Source organism: Tursiops truncatus, chromosome 12 (assembly GCF_011762595.2).
Source record: "Tursiops truncatus isolate mTurTru1 chromosome 12, mTurTru1.mat.Y, whole genome shotgun sequence".
NCBI lineage: Eukaryota > Metazoa > Chordata > Mammalia > Artiodactyla > Delphinidae > Tursiops > Tursiops truncatus.
In genome coordinates this window covers 43,789,470-43,813,423 of record NC_047045.1, presented here as the reverse complement: position 1 = coordinate 43,813,423, position 23,954 = coordinate 43,789,470, and the positions used below count along the sequence as shown (strand labels likewise).

Sequence of the window (23,954 nt, the reverse complement as noted above, 5' to 3'; positions counted from 1 at the left end):
AGTTGGTCTTTTATACCCCAAGTAATCAAAAGGTCCAAGCTGTTCTTATAAGAACTTCACATCGTATGCTGATTCTGATTCCCGTAAACAAATATCAAAACATCCAAGCGTATAGAGAAAATCCATCTTGAGGGTTGAAGCAGTAGAATGGGTTATCATATTAACTCCTGGCCCATGGCAAGTCTATTAATGTTTACAAGGAAAATGCGTTTCCTTGTTCATTTATTCATTAAACAGTTAATCTTTTTTGCAAGCCTCCTATGTGTAACAGCAGCCATTCCAGATCAGGGGCGGTCAAACTATGGCCTGCAGGCCAAATCTGGCCAGTTGCCTGTTTTTGCGCAGCCCACGAGCTACGAATGGTTTCCACATTTTGTTGTTGTTTGTTTGTTTTAAATATTTTTAGGCCAAGCCGTGGTGGCATGTGGGATCTCAGTTCCCCAGCCAGGGATTGAACCCATGCCCCCTGCATTGGGAGCATGGAGTCTTAACCACTGGACCGCCAGGGAAGTCCCTCACGTTTTTAAATAATTTAAAAAATCAAAAGAAGAATAACATTTTGTGGAACGTTAAAATTATATGAAATTCAGATTTCAGTGTTCAGAAATAAAGTTTTAATGGAACACAGACACACTCCCATTAGCTATGGTCTACAGCTGCTTTTATGCTAACAAACCAGAGCTGGGGTAGTTGCAACAAAGACTGCATGTCCTACAAAGTCTAAAACACTTACTGTCTGGTCCTTTACAGAAAAAGTTTGCCAATCCCTGTTCTAGCCACTGGGAATTCAACATGAGAAACATAAGAAAAGTTTCTGCACTTATGAAATTACATTATAATGGGAAAACAAACAAAAAGAATAAATGAACAAGATTGTTTCAGACCTTTGAATGTATGATAAAGACAATGAAACATTTGATGTGATGGATAGTGAAGGTGGTTAATTTAGATGGGGTGGCCAGAGGAGGCCCCTGTGATAGCGAGTCTGAGAGCTGAAGACAAGGAGACAGCCATGAAGCATCTGGAAACAAAGGGTCCCAGTCAGAGGGAACAGCAAGTGGTAGGTCTCAGGAACAGGAAAGCGTGGCTGGATCACAGAGAGATGGGGAGAGTAGTGGGTGAGATCAGAGAGGGAGCTCGGGTTAGGTAGGGGCCAGCTCACAGAAGGCCTCTTAGGATGTCAGGTGTGTATTTTTCTCTATGGGCAAAGAAAAATTCTCTGAAAGCTTTTATGCACAGGAATGATATGATCTGAATTACATTTTAGAAAGATCAACTTGATGATTGTAGGGAAAAGAGATTCTAGTGGAAGTCAAAGTGGACACAGACCATCAGGGGCTGTTGTAGTGGACCCAGTGAGAAAGGGTGGTGGCTTGAATTATGGGTGCAGCTAGGGGGAGGGGAAGAATTGGATAGATGTAGAGCTTAGCTTGGAGGTGAGCTGTCAAGGCTTGCTGAGGTGGAAGGTGAAGGAAAGATAAAAACTGAGGATTACACTTGGGTTTTTGGCTAAGCTGGTGCTATTTCCTAATGTAAATTGTACTCAAAACTATGAAAATATATGAACTTATGTCTCAAACAGGAGTTCCTATCTATGTAATGGGTGTTTCTCACCCATTACAAGGTATAGATGTAGTTGTGCATCTATACCATGGTGTCTTACTAATTTTTGTCTTTACTCTCTTTCCTGAATGTAGGAAATAATTGATATCATCCACAAAGGCATGTTAACCAAGAGGAAAGACGGCTTTTAACTTCAAGTCCGCGTGTGGACCTCTTTCTGCAGAGACTGAGGAAGAGGTAGGTATGACCATGAAAAACAAGCTTAATACCACTTGTGAAGTTTGCCTCACACAGGTGATCTGTTGTTGATTTGTAGTTAACAGGGAAGTAGCCAGATTTCCTTGTGGCATTCTCACTATTGCTCTTAATTCCAGCAGATATTTGGAACATTGATTCGGTTGTTTTAGTTCAGCCTGTTAGAGGTATCGAGTTGATGCAGCCAGCCAGCCAAGCAGCAGTAACCTGTATTTCCCCCCCGGCTGTAGAAATATTGTGTTTGCAGAAAGAAAATGTGTTTCTCCCAGTTTTGTCAGCATGATCAAACATTAATGATGTGTATCTGCAAAAAATTGTGAGAAAATTGGGGGTATCATCTTACCAACACTATCATTAAAAAGATGAGAGGAAGAAACTGAGAAACCTTTACTAGATTTTTTTCCCGATCTTCTATAAAAAGAACCAGAACTTTAAACCTCCCCACAGGTGATCATTTTAGTTACACTAATGATCCATAAAGATTACATGATTTTGAACAGTTGCGGTCACTGAAATGGTTGAAAAGATAAAATGAACTGGGTGATAGGATGGTTGTGGTAATCAGCATCAGACTTTGTACAACTTGTGGTAGACTGAGTGTGTGTGTGTGTGTGTGTGTGGAGAGAGACAGAGAGAGAGAGAGAGATGGAGAGAGACTTGAACTTGAGTTCAGGTTTGAGTGGCTAGCTGGGTGATGACAGCCTTTACTGAGACAGGAAACCTGCAGAGGGAAGCCACTTGGGGGATGAGGGGAATGACTTCAGTTTGGGGCCTATGTTGCATTTGGGTTTCTCATGGATATCCATTTGGAGACATCCAGGAAGTAGTTGGAGATATAGGTCTGAAGTTCATAGAAGAGATTGAGATGAAAGATTTAGGGCGACTTTAGAATCTTGGGAGTAAATAAGATAGCCCAGAGAAAATGTGCATAGTGAAAAAGGCTGATATTTACTCTCTAAGGAATAGGGATAAGAAGAGAAACTTGTAAAGGAGACTGCAAAGGAGCAATCAGAAAGGTCTATACTAAATCACTAGAGTGAAGAACCGTAGAAGCCACCGGAAGACTATTTTTAAAAAGTAATCTATGGTGTCAGATGCTGAAGAAAGGCAAGTGATAGAACAACTGAAAATGTACACTGAATTTATTCATGCATAGACTTTGGTGATCTTGGTGAGAGCTATTCTGGTAGAGCAATTCATGGCAGAGAAAACTAGATTGCAGTGAATTAAGGGGGAAGTGGGAAGTGAGGGAACAAAGTGAGTACTGTCAAGTTTTTCAGGAAGTTTGACTGTGAAGAGTAGAAATGCAATAGGGCATTGGATTAAAGAGGTCTTGGAAAGAAGAAGATTTCCCCCTTTCCCACCGTAAGACTTGAGCCTGTTTAAATACTGATGAGAAGGTTTAATAAGCGAGAGAGATTAATTACAGATCAGCGTCCCAGAGAACACTAGGATGGATTTCATCGTACTTGTCGAGGGTTTAGCTTTATATACAATGATGGATAGTGCTATTTTTCCAGTAGTAGAAGAGAAACGGAGAGTTGAAAACAAGGGTAGATTTGATAGGTTAGATAGAAGTTGAGAAGCTCCCTTATGATGACTTCTCTTTCTCCGTGGAGTAGGGGGAAAGGTTATGGGATGGAAGTGCAAGGTAAAGTGTAGCTATCAGAGATTTGAGGGGAGGGAAGTGAGATTAAAGCAGCATGGGAAATGATCATGGCTAAGGAATCCTGGTAGGTTCCCTGACAGCCAGCTTGGAGAGCCCAGCAGAGAGTGATGATCACAGATTTACGATTGCAAATTGCCCGGTTGCTACTTCTCACCTGCACCATGCAACACTGAACCAAACCTGTGAAGTTTCATGGAAAGAGTAAACAGTTGATTGATTGTTCTCCACAGCCACTATGGAGAACAGTATGGAGGTTCCTTAAAAAACTAAAAGTAGAACTACCATATGACCCAGAAATCCCACTAGTGGGCATAACCCTGAGCAAACCATAATTCAAAAAGATTCACGTACCACAATGTTCATTGCAGCACGATTTACAATAGCCAGGACGTGGAATCAACCTAAGTGTCTGTTGACAGATGAATGGATAAAGAAGATGTGGCACATATATACAATGGAATATTACTCAGCCATAAAAAGAAACGAAACTGAGTTATTTGTAGTGAGGTGGATGGACCTAGAGTCTGTCATACAGAGTGAAGTAAGTCAAAAAGGGAAAAATAAATACAGTATGCTAACACATATATATGGAATCTAACAAAAACAAAAAGTTCTGAAGAACCTAGGGGCAGGACAGGAATAAAGACACAGATGTAGAGAATGGACTTGAAGACACAGGGAGGGGGAAGGGTAAGCTGGGATGAAGTGAGAGAGTGGCATGGACATATATACACTACCAAATGTAAAATAGATAGCTAGTGGGAAGCAGCCACATGGCACAGGGAGATCAGCTCGGTGCTTTGTGACCACCTAGAGGGGTGGGATAGGGAGGGTGGGAGGGAGACACAAGAGGGAGGAGATATGGGGATATATGTGTATGTATAGCTGATTCACTTTGTTATACAGCAGAAACTAACACACCATTGTAAAGCAATTATACTCCAATAAAGATGTTAAAAAAAAAGGTGAACAGTTGAGTTCACCTGGAGGTGGGGTTTTGCCAAGCAGATGCTATGGAAAGACAAGGGGGTAGGGGAATCTAGAGTACTGGTAAGAGAGAAATCAGAATGTTCAAACCATGAAATCTATGCAGGATAATTATGGAAATTAAGATTGGAGAGGGCTGTTGGGCAAGGAAAGAGTAGCAGAGGACTGAATGTCCTGATAAACTTCCAGCACTCATTCTAGATTCAATATGCATTTGACAGATATTCAGTTGATAGTAGAAATATATAGATGGCTACTTCCAAGCCCAAATACCAAAGGTCATGGGACTCCCACACGTATATCCCATTCCTCCATTACCAACACCTCTCTTCCAACTGGAGGGAACAGTTTATTAAATCAGAATATGTCACCCTGCCTCTGTACCTTTTGTCATAACAATATCCTGTATTAATGCCTGTTCCATTCCTTTTTGCCTATTCAAATCTTACCCATCTTTTAATACTTAGCTCTCCCTTTATTCACAAAACTTTCAGCTGAGGGAAAGCAAGGGGAAAACAAAATTCCCTAACATTTATTGAGCACCTATTATCTTCCAGGAAATGTACCTTTCACATGCAATTCTAATCTAATTTGGGCACTGGAGCGCTCAACTTCCTTTTGAATGTGAGTTATTTATATTGTCTTTAACATTATATGGCATTCCTCTATGTTTACTTGATTCAAGAGATTTTTGTGTCTATGTCTTACCCTTATACTGTGTACTAATTTTTTAACTTTTTATTTTATATTGGAGTATAGCCGATTAACAATGTTGTGATAGTTTCAGGTGCACAGCAAAGCGACTCAGCCATACATATACATGTATCCATTCTCCCCTACACTTCCCTCTCATCCAGGCTGCCACATAACATTGAGCAGAGTTCCCTGTGCTATATAGTAGGTCCTTGTTGGTTATCCATTTTAAATATAACAGTGTGTAGATGTCAGTTCCAAACTCCCTAACTATCCCTTCCCTCCACCCTCTCTGCCCCCGTAACCATAAGTTCCTTCTCTAAATCTGTGAGCCTGTTCTGTTTTGTGAATAAGTTCATTTGTATCATTTCTTTTTAGATTCCGCATATAAGCATATCATACTATGTTTCTCTTTCTCTGACTTCATTCAGTGTGACAATCTCTAGGTCCATCCATTTTGCTGCAAATTGCATTATTTTATTCTTTTTAATGGCTGAGTAATATTCCATTGTATATATGTACCACATCTTCTTTATCCATCTTCTGTTGATGGACATTTAAGTTGCTTCCATGTCTTGGCTATTGTAAATAGTGCTGCAGTGAACATTGGGGTGGATGTATACTTTTGGACCATGTTTTTCTCTGGATATATGCCCAGGAGTGGGATTGCAGGATCATACGGTAGTCTATAGTATTTTTTTTGATGGCTTAATTATGTTGTATTTTCTGTAGCACCTTTCAGAATGAATTGGACATGGCAGGTATAAATTCTTACTTGATTAAGAATATGAAAATGCAGATAATAGACTAAAAAGAATACGGAAAAAGGAAAGAAATGTGAGTGCCAACCATTATCCCTTGTAAATTCATGATATGTGCTGGGAACTGGGAAAAATTGAGAAATATTGCACTAGTGTTTGAAATATTAATATACCTTCTAAAAGTGGGTAATTTACTGCTCTTTCAGTAGACTCAGACCTGATACATTTATTATAGAATGTCTTATAGCCAATTCTACATAACTGTTTCATTTGAAAAGTAGCCAAATGTGATATATTGGGTGGAGACATAGATTTCTTTTTCTTAGTTGTGTTCCAATATATTTATATGAGTTTATAATTCAGTAAAATATAATTCAGTATTTGACTTATTTTGAAAAATGCGCACTGTATATTTTGGGTAGTTGCACATTAGAATATCTGATAAGGGTTTGATATCCAAAATATATGAAGAACTCCTACAACTCAATAACAAAACAAAAACAATCTGATTAAAAAAGAAGGCAGAGGACCTGAATAGACATTTTTCCAAGGAAACCATACAGATGACCAATAGTTACATGAAAAGATGCTCAACATTACTAATAACCAGGGAAGTATAAATCAAAACTACAGTGAGATATTACCTCACACCTGTTAGAATGGCTCTTTCCAGACCAAAAATAGAGTTGGTGAGAATGTGGAGAAAAGGGAACCTGTGTGCATTGTTGGTGGAAATGTAAATTGGTGTACTCACTGTGGAAAACAGTATAGAGGTTTCCCCCAAAATTAAAAATTAAAAACTATATGATCCAGCATTTCCACTTCTGATTATTTATCCAAAGAAAATGAAAACAAAATGAAAAACACTAATTCGAAAGATATATCCACCCCCATGTTCACTGAAGCATTATTTATAATAGCCAAGATATGGAGGCAACCTAAGTGTCCAATGATAGATGAATGGATAAAGAAGATGTGATCTCTCTCTCTCTCTCTCTCTCTCTCTCTCTCTGTCTGTCTGTCTGATGGAATATGATGGAATATTACTCAAGCATAAAAGAATGAAATCTTACCATTTGCAACAACATGGATGGACCTAGAGGGTAATATATTAGTGAAGTAATACCACATGATTGCACTTATATGTGGAATCTAAAAAACAAAACAAACAAACAAAACAGAAACAGACTCATAGATACAGAGAAGAACCTGATGGTTGCCAGAGGGGAGGTGGGTGGAGGGACAGGTGAAGTAGGTGAAAGGGGTTAAGAGGTACAAACTTCAGTTATAAAAATAATTCATGGGGATGTAATGTACATCATAAGGAATATCATCAATAATATTGTAATGACTTTGTATGGTGACACATGCTAACTAGACTTATTGTGGTGACCATTTCATAATATATAAAAATATTGAATCTCTATGTTATACACCTGAAACTAATATACTAATGTATGTCAATTATAATTCAATAAAAATTTATGTATTATTTAGTAAAGGTACTATTTAAAGTTAGCTAAAATTTTAAAAGACTTGGCCCGTTTAAAAAAATAGTGGTGTTTATGTCAGAGATGAAAACCAATAATTCAAATTTCAGCAGCAGCAGCAGAGTAGTTTTTTCGAGTTAAGACTGGAATTTGCTCATTAAAGAAATTTTGTAGCATCTCATCGAGAAATGGCTATGAAATTTTCTGTAATGAACCATCAAAACTTTCTTCTCTTCCTTTTCCAAATTCTCCTCCTACTTCATTTTTAGGAGGTTTATAATTTTTTTATATTCAAAAGCTAAGCTTCATTTAAAGGCTTTGCCAATATGATGTTCATTTCATAGACAAATTAATTCAAGCACAGACAAGTTATACATGTCTGAGTTTCTGCAGAAAGTTTTTGCCGGAACTAGCAATGGAACTGGAGTTTCCTATTTGCAAATGAGGTAACTATTTTAGAACGTTACATGCTGTATATTTACTGGGCAAAGGCTGTCAAACTTGTTATACAAAGACAAATGGATCAGTTTTTCTTCCCTTTTTACAGCATTACCATCACCTTCTGCCTGGAGATTGTCATTTTCTTCATTAACCTCAATTATATTTACTAAAAGGAATGTTCATTTTAGTGAAAATTTACAAAGTATTTCAGTATTTTAAATGCTTAGCAGTTTCTTGCCATGGGAAAAGGAGAAGCTTTTTCAATTATAAATTTACAGTGACAGATAAATCATTGAGATGACAAAGGCTAGGCCATTTTAAATTTCATATGTATATATAGTGTTCTGATCCCTGGATATACCGTAAGAGTAGAGTCTATAGAAGCTACCAGAACATAATAATAACTTACATTTGTAAAACAAGTGTCACAACATGTTTTCATATGCTTTATTTTGCTTTCTAAACATAGTTGTTTTTCCTTATTATAATAGAAATACATGTGCATTATAGAAAAATTAGAAAACACAGACACATAAATGGAAGAAAAATAAAATCTGTTACTCTGAGTTAAACTCTTTGGACACTTTGAGTTTAGTTTCATACCATCCCCCCACCCATGTGGATGTGTGTAGATCATATACATAAAATTTTTACTTGCTTGTACACTTAATAGTTACATTTTACACACCATTATATACTAGTAGCTATATTTTTTATTTTTACAACATTGTTTTTAACAGCTGTATAGTACTTTATTATGTCAGTATAGTCTAATTTATTTAATCAGTTTCTGTTATTGGATAGTTGATTGTTTCTAACATTTCGTTATTACAATCAACACACTGGTAAATATCCATTTACATACATCTTTCTGTGCTTTCTTAATTATTTCCCGAGGCTAAATTTCCAGAAGAGGAAAATCCAGGACAAAGTTCTGGGCATTTTTAAGTCTGATAATTACTGCCAAGTTGTCCTCCACAAAGTCTTATAATTTGCACTCTGACCAAATACATATGAGACCAAATACACTCTTTCCTCACTAATAGAAATTAAACTATTAATTTGCATTGTCTCATTCTGATTCTTATAATAATTGTGATGTAGACAGAACAGATGAGGAGAAATGTTAATTGTCACACATCTAGAAAGAAACAGGACTGGAGCTCAAGTTTTCTGACTTGCCATATCACATATTTCTTTTTTTTTTTTAACATCTTTTTTGGAGTATAATTGCTTTACAATGGTGTGTTAGTTTCTGCTGTATAACAAAGTGAATCAGCTATACACATACATATATCCCCATATCCCTTCCCTCTTGTATCTCCCTTCCACCCTCCCTATCCCACCCCTCTAGGTGGTCACAAAGCACCGAGCTGATCTCCCTGTGCCATGCGGCTGTTTCCCACTAGCTATCTATTTTACATTTGGTAGTGTATATATGTCCATGCCACTCTCTCATTTCATCCCAGCTTACCCTTCCCCCTCCCGGTGTCCTCAAGTCCATTCTCTACGTCTGCATCTTTATTCCTGTCCTGCCACTAGGTTCTTCAGAACCATTTTTTTTTAGATTCCGTATATATGTGTGAGCATACGGTATTTGTGTTTCTCTTTCTGACTTACTTCACTCTGTATGAAAGACTCTAGGTCCATCCACCTCACTACAAATAACTCTTTTATATCACATATTTCTTGCCGTCGTGCTGTCAATGACGGCAATTCCAAGTGAACGGTCAGGAAAGAACCTCTAGCAGGAATTCTTACACGCCACAGCCTGACTCATGTCTGTGTTGCTGGCAGTGCCCTGGCCTCCAGCCATTGGACTGTGGGTGGCACAGTTCTTGTGTTCTGAGGAAAAGGCCGTGTGGTCACCCTGCTTGTCCAGGCCAGCACTGAAGCCAGTGGGAAAGGGAGGAGGAAAGAAAGTTAGAGGCAAAGAGGCAGTGGAGGGTGACCAAATTATAGACCTTGTAACAGCATGTCCCTAAAACCTTTTGAGTCTTGCCCCATTTTATGAGTAAAATAATCCAGGCCATCCATCTGACCTGAATATTTTAAATTAGTGAGTTTATTTTTATAATTTTTTAATTGTAAGATTCACATAAATAGGATTCTGTTTCTGTTTTCATTTATACAAGTTATTCAAGGATCCAAATTCTCATAAGTGAAACAGAGGAGGTGGTGAAGGAAAAAAAATTCTCTTTTGAATAGAAAGACATAAAAGTGGGATTTTTTTAATAAGAAATTTATTTATTTATTTATTGGCTGTGTTGGGTCTTCGTTGCTGTGTGTGGGCTTTCTCTAGTTGCGGCGAGCGGGGGCTACTCTTCGTTGTGGTGCCTGGGCTTCTCATTGTGGTGGTTTCTCTTGTTTCAGAGCACAGGCTCTCAGTGCACGGGCTTCAGTAGTTGTGGCACGTGGGCTCAGTAGTTGTGACTTGCGGACTCTAGAGCGCAGGCTCAGTAGTTGTGGTACACATGCTTAGTTGCTCCGCGGCATGTGGGATCTTCCCAGACCAGGGCTCGAACCCGTGTCCCCTGTGTTGGCAGGTGGATTCTTAACCACTGTGCCACCAGAGAAGTCCCAAAAGTGGGATTTTTTAATTTTAATTTTTTGTATCATATCGTTTAGTAAATTTAAATCAAGTTTAAAGAAAATTAAAAAAAATAGAATAGCGATGTGTTTAATCATACAGTTGTTTGCCAAGTTCTAAAATGTATTTGGCTATAGAATTGTGTTAGAAAACTGTTGTGCAGAAGTGCAAGCAGCATTTGTTAGGTGCTAATAAACCAGATATACTAGTAGGTGTTGTAGGGTTAGTAAGATGAAATAGTTACAGGCTCTGTCCTCAGCAGCCATCTTGTAGTGGCCAGAAGGTTGCTCCAGGAAGCTTTCCTGACCGTTAAAATCTGTCCTCTGATCACTAAACCTACTTCATAGATTGAAGTCATCTATTTACTTGTCTGTTATACCCACTAGACTGTGAGCCCCTTGAGGGAAGGAATTGTGTTCTGCTGCTTACTGTGTCCACCATGAGAGGCTGTATAGAAGAGGGGTCATAGAAACTTAATACAACACAACTATACCAGAGGAAACATAACATCATATTTTACCATTTTGGGGGAAGGAATTATTTTTTGATTATTATGTTCGCTACCTCTCAAAAATATTGGGCTATACTTTTCAAATTTATTAAGGTAAGATGATATATTATTAAATTTCAGTTCTTATTAATTTTGCAAACTTGGGCATATCATTTATGTTCTCAGTTTTTCTCATCTGCAGAATAAGGGTGTTAGACCAGACCAATAATTCTCAACTGATGTTGGGGAAACCTATCCCAATATTCAGGGATGGAGTAGAACACCTCAGAATCTTAGGGTATTGTGGTTTGAAAAAACATACTCAGTATCATTATATAATTTTAAATTTGTAAAATAAAAAGAAAGGCTCTATTTCTATAATATTAAACAATAGAAAAAAGAAGTATCCTGGAAAATGTTGGCATCCAGGCTTCTCAGAGGTTGTGGGACAACTCTTCCCAGGAAGTTGTATAAGAAACTCTAAGGTAGGTGTGGGGAGGGTCATAATTTACATTTTTTATGGCTTTCAATGAGTTCAGTAAAGTTAAGAGACACTGCACTAATCCAGAGAAGCTCCAGTCACCTAGGATTTCATCGTGGATGACATAAATCTTGTTTTTCTTTGCATGTGTTGGCAAAGTTCAGTCACCTTTGTTTTTTTTTTTAACTTATTTTGAAGAGAGGCAAAATCTATAGATCATATTAATATTAGGCTGAGAAAGATAAAGAGGATAAGAAAACCAATCAGACTGAGTTATTGAAGAATTGATGTATAGAACTGCTCTTACTTCTTGGACTCACTTACGTGATCCAGGACAGGCTGATGGTTTAGTTTAATTGTAGCAAGATCTTGTGAGAGAACTGAAACCCAGCATAGTGGATTTGGGTGATGGGGTGCTATATTTTTAAGGGACTACAGGCTGTGTTCTCATAGTGCTTGGGGTCTTATTTGAAGGGGTTTTTTTAAGGGTTAAGTACTGGCTGTTTGGCATCTGAATGACTTCCCCTTACAATAAAGTGCTTCCAGGTCAAAATCGACTTGATTTTCATATAACTTTCTGGTTGTGAGTATCCACATCACAACAAAAGTATAAAATGATTAAAAATGCCCAGTACAAACTAAAAACAAATAAAGATTGAAATGCCACCCCATTGCGGGAGTTGATACAAAAGTCAGTTCTTGCAATCTCCTCTTCTCTGGGGCTCTCTCAGATGGATAGTGAAGGAGATAGCTGTGCTTTTTATACGCTGTGACTTTTGGAGGCCTGGTCCATGCCTTCAACCCCCGGTCCCTCGATGACTTGGCCACACTCCTGTGGTCACAGGAGTCAACAGTATCCTGACATCCTCAGTTACAAGCCAACCTGGGTTACTTTCACCTTCCATTTTGCCAGTGTGTCCCTCAGATACGCAGAAGCAGAATCCGTTTGTCCTCTCTTGTGGTATTTTAAGATCTGATTCTAAACTACTGCATAACTTTCGACTAAGTTAGGGCATAGTTCAATTTGGGGCATGGTCCACAGATTTAGAGTAGCATTTTTAAAATTCGACTTTTTGACCTAAATCTTTAAGTACCTCTCAGTTTGGGTCTTCTGAAAAGCAGATGTCAAGGTAGATTAGATGAGCAAGACATGTGGGGGGGAAACATCGTGAAGGAAAAAAGGGAGGGAGCACGAATAGGCCAAGAAGAGCCTTGAGTCCTTGATGCAGGTCTGTGAAAGGAGAGAGGGAAGGGAGGATTGGGTTGGAAGGAGCCTCAGACCACAGTGTAGTTCTGAGGAAGTCTCAGCCCGGCTAGTGAGGAGCCCTGAGCTCTCTGAGCTCGAGTGTCCCATTAAAGGAATCCTGTGTCAGGCTGAAGTGGCCTGGGCCTACTGCCGCCACCATGCTCTGTCATTGTCTGGGGGCGGCCAGTGGGAAGTGTGATCTAACTTGAACGCTGCACTGGATCCACAAGTGACCATTTGAGGCTGTCTGTCAGGTCAGCTATGTTCCCTGCAGCAGGTCCTCTGGAAGGGAGAGTTGAAAGGGGTACCTCCACAGCCACTGAAGTATCCAAAGGTGGCACCTTAAATCTCAGGGTCCTCAGCAGAACTTTCTAAAGGTTATTGGTGTTATTCTTTCTACTCTCCACTCCCATCTCCTGCCAAACTCATGGCAATTCCTTCCATTCCTAGACTGTCAATACCCACAGAGCAAGCTTAGACAGGGAAGCTACACCTCCAGGGGCTCACTTTTGTTGGTTTTTACTTCCTAGCCAATAAAATCATTCCTTAAAAAAAAATCCTAATTGTCCACAAACATTTCAGTGGTGAAATTCCCAGCACTGTGTTAAATACAGAGGACACGAGATAAATAATACACCTCAAAGGACTCATACCCTAGAGAGGGTGATGCACAAATTAGCATACATTTTAATAATGTGATAAATAGAGGAATAGATTGAACACAGAAGAGAACTAACTTGACCAGTCTGGGTGAAGTCTGAGCAGAGTCTCCAAGGACAAATAAAACTTAGACAGAAAAGGCAGGCGGAGGCAAGTCTAGGCAAAGGCAAGAAAGTATGAAGAACAGACTATAAGAAACATGGTGTTCCTGGAGGATAAAGGAAAGGCTTATGAGGTAGGCAGGATCCAGATTTATGCTTGGGAACTTGTACTTGATTGTGTTAGCCATGGTCACCTGTGTGTTTTGATTGTGTTAGCCATGGTCACCTGTGCATTTTACAAGTGTGGCGGAGGATTTGGATGGGCAAGACGAGAGAACAGTAGGAAGCCACTGCCTGTCAACTATTTATTTCCATCCATTGGAGGACAAGAGTCCTGGGGAAAGATTGCCTGCTTTGCATACAAAAGACGTGGGTTCTAATCTCAGCATCACAGTTTACCATAGTTTTTAGGCGAGTCATGTAACTCTAGAAATGGAAGTTTCTGTTACTTAAAAACTGGCAATCATGTTACTTGCCCTGACTCCTATTGAGTTGTCGTGAGGATCAAGTCGGTTGAGACAGGCCTCTATGAAGGCACTTTGCAAACTTTCAGCACTGTAAAAAATTAAGGGGCTGTTATTATGTGCTGCTCAGGAAGTAACAGGCACCTGGGAAAACCCACAGAGTGTGGTTTTGTAAGAAGTTGCTCAGCCTCCAAGAGAGAAAATGCCTGGCTTAACATTGGCCAAGAGGAACATGTCTGGGAAATTACGACATGGGGGAAAGCAAGTGTGGCTTTCTGTTTTGTTTTCAGAGATTACAGTTTCTTGTCATTCTCATTGTTTACCCTATCTCACCCAGGGTGGTTTTGAAGTGAGAGGAAGCTGAGGCAGGGAGTATTAATAAGGTAAAGCAGATGGTTAAAATTTACTTGGTGTAACAAATAGAAACTGAACAACTTTAATGTTGGGAAGATAGTAAGCTAGACATTGGTTACGTAAATGGGCACATGTGTAGGGATGGAAAACAAATTCAGCTTTATCAGAAAATTCTCTGACTTCCCAGGAGCCTCATGGGGTCCTCATCCTCTCACAGTGTCAGGGAGAAGTAGCAGTACAATATCAAATAAATAAAACGTGCCCTAACACTTCTCTTCTGGACAAATTTTTTAAAAAATTCTTTCTCTTATTAGCTCTCTTTTGTTGACGGTTTGTTTGATTCTTAATGAAAAAAACCACTATCATCGACATACTCACTGTTGGTGAGACTCAGAGGCCAGGCCTTTGACATATATTATCAATATATGTCCTTATAAATACATTACATATTATAAAGGTATGAAAAAAATCTCTATTTAAACAATTCTACTTACAGACCTTTCCTGGAATACCATTGATCTCCTAAAAGAATTGACTATTCTATGAAGAAACTCTTGTTTTTTTTTTTTTTTTGATAGAGAAATCCACAGGAATAGCTGCATGTGAGTTGAGACAATTGGTTCCTATAGGGGACTTGTTGGCAAAAATGTTAATTATTTTTTCTTGAATACACATATGATAGGTTGATCTTTGCCAACTTAAAATAAAAAAACTAAGGGACTTTTTAAACTTGTATGACCTATGAGAGATGTTTTGGAGAACAGAGTGGCTAAGTTAGAGATCGATTCATTTGATACCAACATCACCCACTTTTGGCTTTCTCTTACTGAATTTTACAGGTGGAAAGCTAAAAATAACTTTAACTTTGGTGAGCAACCTGGCCTCGGTCATGCAAATGCAAGTATTAATTTTTTTTATCGCTGTGTAACAAATCATACAAATTTAGTGGCTTAGAATAACGTATATTGGCGTATAGTTTCTACAGATCAGAAGTATGGGCATGGGGTAGCTGGAGCCTCTGCTCAGGGTTTCACAAGGCTGAAATCAAAATGTTAGCCAGGGCTTCACTTTCAGAGTTCTCTTCCAAGCCCACTGGTTGTTGGCAGAATTCAGTTACCTATAGCTGTGGGACTGAGGTCCTTGTTATCTTGCTGACCATCAGTCGGGTCGTTCCCAGCTCCTAGAAGTTTCTTGCACTCTTTGCTCTGTGGCCCTCTCCACAACATGGCAGTTTGCTCTTCAAGACCAATAGGAAAATGTCTCTGGCTTTGAACTTCTGACTTCTTTTAAGGGCTCACTTAATTAGGTCAGGCCCACTCGGGTTAACACCCCCTTTTGATTAAGTCACAGTCAGCTGACTGGAGACCTTAATTACATTTGCAAAATCCCTTTTTGCCGTATAATAGAACACAGTCGCGGAAGTGCTATTCCATTGTATTTACAAGTCCTGCTCGTACTCAAGAGGGTCTTGTACAGCGCATGTACCTCAGGAGCAAGAATCTTGGGGGCCGTTTCAGAATTCTGCCTACCACAATGTGCCATTTATAGATAGAAGTAACCAAGGTGAGGTAGGGAGATCGTACCGTTCAGCAAGCACAGTGGCATTGATGCTGCTTTTAAAAAAGGAGAGTTTCTGTTTCTGTTTCCTAGTGCCACGTGTGCCAAGGAGTGAGAAGTAGCAGAAAAGGGTTTTTTTTTTTTTTTTTTCTCGCTAGAACGACTAGCAAAAATGTAGTTGAGCATTTTTTCTGGACAGCTTTGTCCTGTGTTTTCCTTGGTAACATTCCTTGGTTCTTTGGTCCTCCCATAGATGGTATAAGCTAATGATTACTTAAATCTCTTTCTGCTTAAACTAGCTATAGTGAATGCTTTTATCTGCAACATAAAGCCTTGATTGATACAACAGGGTCAATAATGACCTCTTTTTATATATCCATTAAATGTGTGTCATTCTGTATTGCCTGTATAGATACATAGAACTTTAGAGCAGGAAGGACACTTTCAGATCTAGAACTTTTAAAAATATATTCTATAGAACACTTGTAATAGAGTCCAGGATATGGGGATAGTTTTTTGGGGAAAAAATATTCGATAGATCTGCCAGCTTGGAATACACCATACACACTTAGAGGTTATGATACTCATTAGCATATGAAAGACTGAGAGATGCTACAGAAAAAAAAATACAACCCAGTCCAAAACCATTAGACTTTTCTTGATCCAACAAAGGTTTCCCAAGCCAAGGCCCCAAAAGGCTTCCCTGGTGGTGCAGTGGTTAAGAATCCGCCTGCCAATGCAGGGCACATGGGTTTGAGCCCTGGTCTGGGAAGATACCACATGCTGCAAAGCAACTAAGCCCGTGTGCCACAATTACTGAGCCTGCGCTCTAGAGCCCACGAGCCACAACTACTGAGCCTGCGTGCCGCAACTACTGAAGCCCGCATGCCTAGAGCCCATGCTCCGCAACAAGAGAAGCCAGTGCAATGAGAAGCCCGCGCACCGCAGCAAAGAGTAGCCCCCACTCGCCCCAACTAGAGAAAGCCCGTGTGCAGCAATGAAGACCCAACACAGCCAAAAAAAAAGAAAAACTCAGTTCCATAAAAAAAACTAAGTCACCAAAGTCAGCTGGTGGGTTAGTGATAGAGGGAGGGCTTAAAACTAAGCTAGCTAGGTTTTTCTGACTCCCAGAAACATGAAGCTTATTCCTTACATCTGTGTGAGAATTAAGCTTCAATGAATATAAACACAGTCTTATTAAGAAGTAGAAGATATAAATAGTTCCACCAGATATATTAGTGATGTCTCTATGAAACCTGTCATAGCTATTAAAGAAGCTTGGAATCTCACACATGCCCACCGCAGCAGGTGACTGCCAAGAGAGTGGACACGAAGAGGATGTTTCCCTGCCTCGCTGTTAATCGCACAATAGCCTTCCCTGGGTGCCAAGGCCAAGCGCTCCCAGACCACAGGCAAAAGGAGCTTGTGATTTAGGCTCCGGGACTTTTTGGTAACTGTAGCAGTTATCCTCCATGCAGACATTTTGGGATTAGGGCTTGTTAGAAAATGAATTGCTTTAAAATAATTTCAAAAGGAAAATGAAAAAAAAGTATTAAGCTTACGACAAAAGGCAATATGGATCGTGTGCATAATAGAAACCTGATTCCCGGATCAGAACGCTTGTAAGTGCACGACTCTCCCACATTCCAAAACGTAAATCACATCGTACACATCTGACCCAGAGAGAAGAGGTTCCAGGAGGTGCATATCTTCAGCATGAGAACAAGGAACCATCAGTGTTACAAGCACAGCTCACAGTCAGCTGGCTGGCCTGACACACCTTGGCATTTATTGTTCCCCGAGGCCACGTGGCTGCATCATGAGAGGCAGGGGTGGATGTGGGTGTGCTGAAGCAGCTCCAGTCCGCAAGCTTCCCCCACCCACCTTTGCTGTTCTTGGAAGGAACTAAGATTCAATAAAGAATTTAGTCTCCATGACATGTTTACTATTGGGAAGGTTTCCCCTGCAGGGCAGAGAGGTAGGCTAACAGGTTAGACTTCTTGCATTCTCTACTGGGGCATCCCTTTCAGCAGCATAGTTTTTCCTTCCTTTTGGTAGCAGCATTTCTAAAAGGACTAGGGCACGGGTTCAAAACCAAAACCAAAACCCAGCAAACTATCCTCACAGCAATCTTTTGTAGCCACTGAGGCCCTTAAAAGAAAGAAAATGGTAAACAAACCCAGCCATTAAATGAGTCATAAAGGGACTCACACGACCACATACCACCACCACAATTCTATGGGAAAAGTTTCCACGTACGTGAGTATTCTCTGGGGTTTGTGGTATTCCTCAGAGCTTGGACTGGGGCAGGACTGTGCAGTACCCTGTGAAAGGCTCCAGGCTTTGTGGGGTTACCTTTATTGTGCTTGAGGAGTCAGAAGAAGGCAAACTTAGGAGCTTGGGTAATGGCATAGGCAATGGCATTTAGTCTTCCGTGCCTCGTGTTCAATAGACGTTTTCTGGCCTTTGTGGTTCAGCTGTTGAGCCTCCACCCAGATGCTTTCAAACTAAAGCTATTAGGCCAATGGAAGTGGGTTGTGTGGATACTCTTGAGGACTACAAAAGAGATCTTGTTTCTAGTAAAAAACGGCAAAGCAAGCATGCAAGGAATGGGATGTATTTCAGCTTTTAACTATTATTCCGGGACATGCTTACGGACGAGCAAAATAATTGGCAAAAGAGGTTTCAAGCTCAAAAAGTTGGCATATTTGTTAATCAAGAAGTAAATAATATTTTCCTCTTCTGTTGTCCTCAAAACTGGGCTCCAACTATATTTAGTCTATAATTGATAAGATGTAATGAACATTTTAAGCAGAAAGATTTAAAATGTGATCACCCCCATGCTTCGTCAGATCGTGTACAATCAGGACAGAGTTCTCCTGTGAGAGAGAGCATGCACACTGGATGCAGATGGATGTACAGATATATTTCCGTTCTATCAATGGGATAAAATATTTGCAGCAGGCAGGGATGTCCAGAAAACTCTGAAAATCCAAGTTGTTTGCTGTCTGTACAAGGCTTCTGCCTTTCAGTATTACACAAAGGGTCTCTAGGAAGAGTCTGGTACCTACTCCCCAATTCCAGGATGACATGACATTCACTGTATGAGGAGCTCATTCGTTAGCATATTCTTTATTGTAAGAAGTATGGGTTCACTTCTCCCTGTGAGTTGTTTATGACAAATTTGTATTAAGAAATGACTTTGAAACAGTAAGGTTTCCAGACTTGTGATGGTATAGGAGACCATATTTTCATTCCTGTTCTTTCTGTTGTCTGATAGCTTGAATTCATTTCAATCAACCAAAACCAAAATGAAATCAATTCCTTTAAAACCTTTGATTTATAATAACCTGAAGAATAAAAAGGAAGATGTGTTGGAGGTTTTCAGTAGAATAGACGGGTGTTTTCCCCGTCACTGCCACACACCAGGGTCTCCAGTTCAAACTCCAGGAAGGCGACAACAAAGGTGTTGAGGGTGTGGATAAAGTTCCCCAATTATTTTTCTTTTCTTTTCTTTCTTCTTCTTCTTCTTTTTTTAATCAGGCTGTAACCTTAAATGAATGTCTTTCTGGTCCAAAGCAGGAATGACTGCTAAGGATTTCAAATGACCACTCAAACAATTTTATCGGGCCCAGTCATGGACAGACTTTTGATAAGTGAGTGGGGAAAGCTGATAGCCCTATTTCAAAGCAGGCCAGACTAAGGTGGCTCCCAGGAATTTTCAAGGAAACACTCTTAAATGTCGCCTATAGCCTGCGGTGGATGCCTTTGTCCTGTACTTTGGACTCTTCACTGCTATCCTAACAGGTGAGGCCCCAGATGCAAATATTTGGTTTGACCCTTTCTTACTGTAAACACTGCAGCCCTCAGTATGACGTGAAGTATAGAATTTATGGCTATTTGCTCAGACATTATCAAAGCAATTATAAATTCTACTTTCTTGTTATTTCTCAAGGTTCACTAGCCTGGTTGCCATTTTGGGGAAGGAATTTGGTCAAGGTAGGTGAATAGAAAGTTCGGGGATGACAAATAGCAATAGTACAAATGACTCTCAGGACTCAGCATTTACATTCAGACACAAAGTTAGAGCATGGAGGACTCTTCCAGTGAATCCAGATTTCACATCAGCTCAATAAGTAATGAGCTCAGTAGGGTATACATCAAAATGAACCTCCACACAAGTTTTTCCTCTCTACTTTTTGTTCATGACCACGTGTGATGGTTCTTCACCACCTTCTTTGTTGCTTGAATCTCATCTTGTATTTTTTTTTTAACTCAATATTTTTTCCCCTTTTTCTGTAAGCAAAGAAAAAGCCTCTCCCTGTAGATTTCAAGCATCAGGGTAGGTCCCTTTGGTATGAAGACATGGTTCAGCAAGTAGAAAAAGCATGAATTGTGGAATCAGCCTAGCTGCTTTCAAATTCTGGTTCTTTCACTTACTAACTGAAAACATTGGGAAGGTAATTAACTTCTCTGTCTCCAGTACTTCATCTCTCAGAGATAGTATCTAGTTTTCACTTTGTTTAGGGATAAAACAAGAATATCAAGCCCATAGCCCAGATTCAGTTCCTCAATACATTTTTTTCCTTCTCTTGTATTTCTGTGATATCTGCTTGCCCCAGCACTTTCTGCTCACACTTAGTATATAACAGGCATTTAAACATGTTAGTTAAATATAGTAGAAATATATACGCTGTTTGAGAGCGGATTGGAAGGTTTAGAAACTGTCAGTTTGTAAGAGTTTGGAGAGACTCAGTTCTTAAAAAGCCTGCCTTCCCCTGGATCAGGGATCAAGAGGTTGTTATTTCTTGCTGAATGCTTCTCAAGGTAGTTGCCTTAGCTCCCTACTTTCCTGTGTAGACGCAGCCTTAATATTCTATCCACATTGGTATGTTTAAATCTAGAAATAGTTTCGTCAAGAGGTACGTGGAGTAGAAGAAGAAGATAAAGGGAGAAAATCAGGGAGAAGGAAAATGAAGAGCAAAGTCCTAAGAAGCAAACTGAATGAAATAAATTTAAAACAACAAAATTCCATTTAAGCAATATGATTACTGTAGCATAGAAGCGGTGAGGTCAAAGACTTGGGTAGACATGATCAAGTCTAGTGCAGGCTTGGGTGTTGAGTGACGTCAGCAAATGTAGATTCCCCAGTGAATTAGAAAGTTGAGGGATTGGGCAGAAAGTTTAATAAATAAAAGGAATCAATCCTGCAATCTGAAATTACAGACGTGCACGGCTGAGTTAGACGTATAAAAGACTTGTTGAAATACAGAAGCTAATAAGGGGCAGCGTGGAGAAGCAACGCCATTTGAGTTACTGATTCAAACCCTGAGACGGGCTCATTGGGGAGAGTTTTGCATGATATATGTATCTATCATAGATAATATTTTAATATTGCTGTCTGTGTTGATATTGGGATCTTCTTTTCATCAGCTCTGTATGTCACTCAGCTCTTGTTCCTCTCAAGGACATTATTACCCATTAAAACACCATAAACATACTTTAATAAAAATCTCTAAGTTAGGGCTTCCCTGGTGGCGCAGTGGTTGAGAGTCCACCTGCCGATGCAGGGGACACGGGGTCGTGCCCCGGTCCGGGAAGATCCCACATGCCGCAGAGCGGCTGGGCCCGTGAGCAATGGCCGCTGAGCCTGCGCGTCCGGAGCCTGTGCTCCGCAGCGGGAGAGGCCACAACAGTGAGGCCCGCGTACCGGAAAAAAAAAAAAATATATATATATATATATATATATATATATATATTTTTTTTTTTTTTTCACTAGAGGCAAAATGAAGTTATTGCCTGTGAGATCCTAAATTCTTAAGATAAATATGTAAAATCTAAGGTCTATATAATACACTGATATTAGAAGCAAGATTTTGATACCTATATCCCTACTCCTAGTTGGAAAGGTGTTTTGGTTTTTTTTTGTTTTTTTTTTTGTGGTACGCGGGCCTCTCACTGTTGTGGCCTCTCCCATTGCAGAGCACAGGCTCCGGACACGCAGGCCCAGCAGCCATGGCTCACGGGCCCAGCCGCTCCGCGGCATGTGGGACCCTCCCAGACCGGGGCACGAACCCGCATCCCCTGCATCGGCAGGCGGACTCCCAACCACTGCACCACCAGGGAAGCCCCCGGAAAGGTGTTTTTTAATAGTTGCTTGAAGCCACTTAGATACTGGTTTGGTGTAAGGAGAAGGAAATACCATGTAAAAGCTTCATCATTGGGTGTACGCTGTACTTAGGAGCTAGCTTAGACCATGCTGTGGAACAAAACAGACAAATGTTTTGTATATCATTTGAATTTGGTGTGTATAACATTTTGATCTGGTGTATCCCGAAAAATCATAGACTGAGGTATACCCTTTTACAGGAGAACATATCAGAATTAATATTAATTAATGGTTTGGGGGAGGGGGAGGAATTAGGAGTTATTATCCTCCCCTCTCTATTCCTGTGCAACTGAAATTGGTCAAAAAATTTATTCAGAGTTGACAAGCTCAAAAAAATTATTTAAACTGCAGGAAGGCAAATGTAAAGGCTGACATTGAAGGATTGCTATGGGCTTTGCCCTGAGCCTGCTCTCCATTTGGGAATTAGAGGCATTTAAAGATAGCACGTATACCTGGCTTAGCCTGAAGTGCCTTTCCCAGACTGTTTCTGCAGGGAGATGGGGGTCAATGTTTCCTCCCTGTGCACAGAAGGGTCAAACCACGAACACATTTTTTTTTTTTCCAGGAAATGGATTTTGATTATGTTATGAAAATGAGTGCAAACATTTGTCTTTCGCTGTTTCTCATTGGTTCTCCATAGGCACAGACTCCGAATGACAAGTCAATATTTAATTATAGACTTCATGACCTGCTTTGAATATTTAAAAGACAGACCTTACGAGTTAGTAGCTGCCTGTCCAGGGTGTACAGTGCGCTAAAAGGGAAAAGTAAAAAGTAGCTCTAAGCTGTTTTTACAATAATTTGGGAAATTAAATGAGAATAAAAAGTCTATGCCCAAGGTTTATGTTTGTTTCTTCTTCCTGTGCTTCTTTTTTCTTAAATCTAACAAATTTCTTAATAGGTTTGTCCAGAGGCAATGACAAAGTAGGGGGTGAGAAGGAAGTATAGGAAAGCTGGCAAGGAATCAGCAAAAGGGAAAACAAAAAGGAAATTCATAATGAACAATCTTAACTACTCACATTTGAAGTAATAAAACTGCATCTAAGTTGATGTGAATATTGAAAAACCCAATGAAATCAAAGGTGCAGGGGTAACTTGTTTGCTCAAGTATGGAAGCTAATGTACTATTTGTTAATATGCAACTGATCTAACATGCTCTCTGAACTCTAGCAGAATTCTTAATTTTATTTCAGTTTTAGCTCTAGTTCAGTTTAGTAAATATTAGTTGAGCATTTGCTGTGTTATAGACACAGCCGGAAACTGGTGACCTCACGTAAGCCCTGAAAGAATTCCAGTGTAGTTGAAGAGATGACAAGTAAGCAGAAACTTTTGCTATAATAAAACAGGATGCTGTAAGATAAAAGGGTATAATAGACATGATTGCTAATTTAAAAATATTTTTTGTTTAAATCCAATTTGAAGGATGTAATGGCCAGATGTAGGATGAACTAGGACCCTGGAAATAGCTAAGCATAGTGGTGAATCCTAAAGGACTCTGCCCTTCTGTGACTGAGCAAATTACTTTATTTGTAAAAGACTCATTATGTTTAAAATACAGGCATTTTCTTTTAAAATACATACGTCATATAGTAATTCTGAAGCTCGACCCCTGTTACGTATTATCATGATTATATGCAATTATTAGTTATTGAACTAATACTATTTCGCCATGTTTACATAAAACTATGGAAAATAATTAGATCCAAGCAGTAGATCATAGAATGCTTTAACTTTATACACTGTGGGTTTATGAAATATATGTTTAGTCTTCCAAAATATCCAGATGTTTGGCTTTTCCTGGAAAAATCGCTGCTTGTGTTTCTCTCTTTTCATTCAGATGCTTTGGCACCACATAGACTTTAATGTTTCTGTTGTCAAGATGTGATTAGAACTTTCTAAATTATTGTCTATGGTGTTCAGCATTATTTATGGTCGCATTAGATCTGACATCACGCATTTAATAGTCGCTTCAGAGTTTTTAAG

The 23,954-nt window shown here is 39.6% G+C and overlaps 1 long non-coding RNA gene across 1 annotated transcript in view; it reads left to right on the top strand.

The window, feature by feature from the left end:
* Positions 1 to 23,954, top strand: part of LOC141276015 (uncharacterized) — a 1,017,885-nt gene that overhangs the window by 166,822 nt on the left and 827,109 nt on the right. Inside the window, exon 9 of the long non-coding RNA XR_012324788.1 lies at positions 1,698 to 1,800. This is a non-coding gene — a long non-coding RNA (uncharacterized lncRNA). The remainder of the gene's footprint in view (positions 1 to 1,697; positions 1,801 to 23,954) is intronic.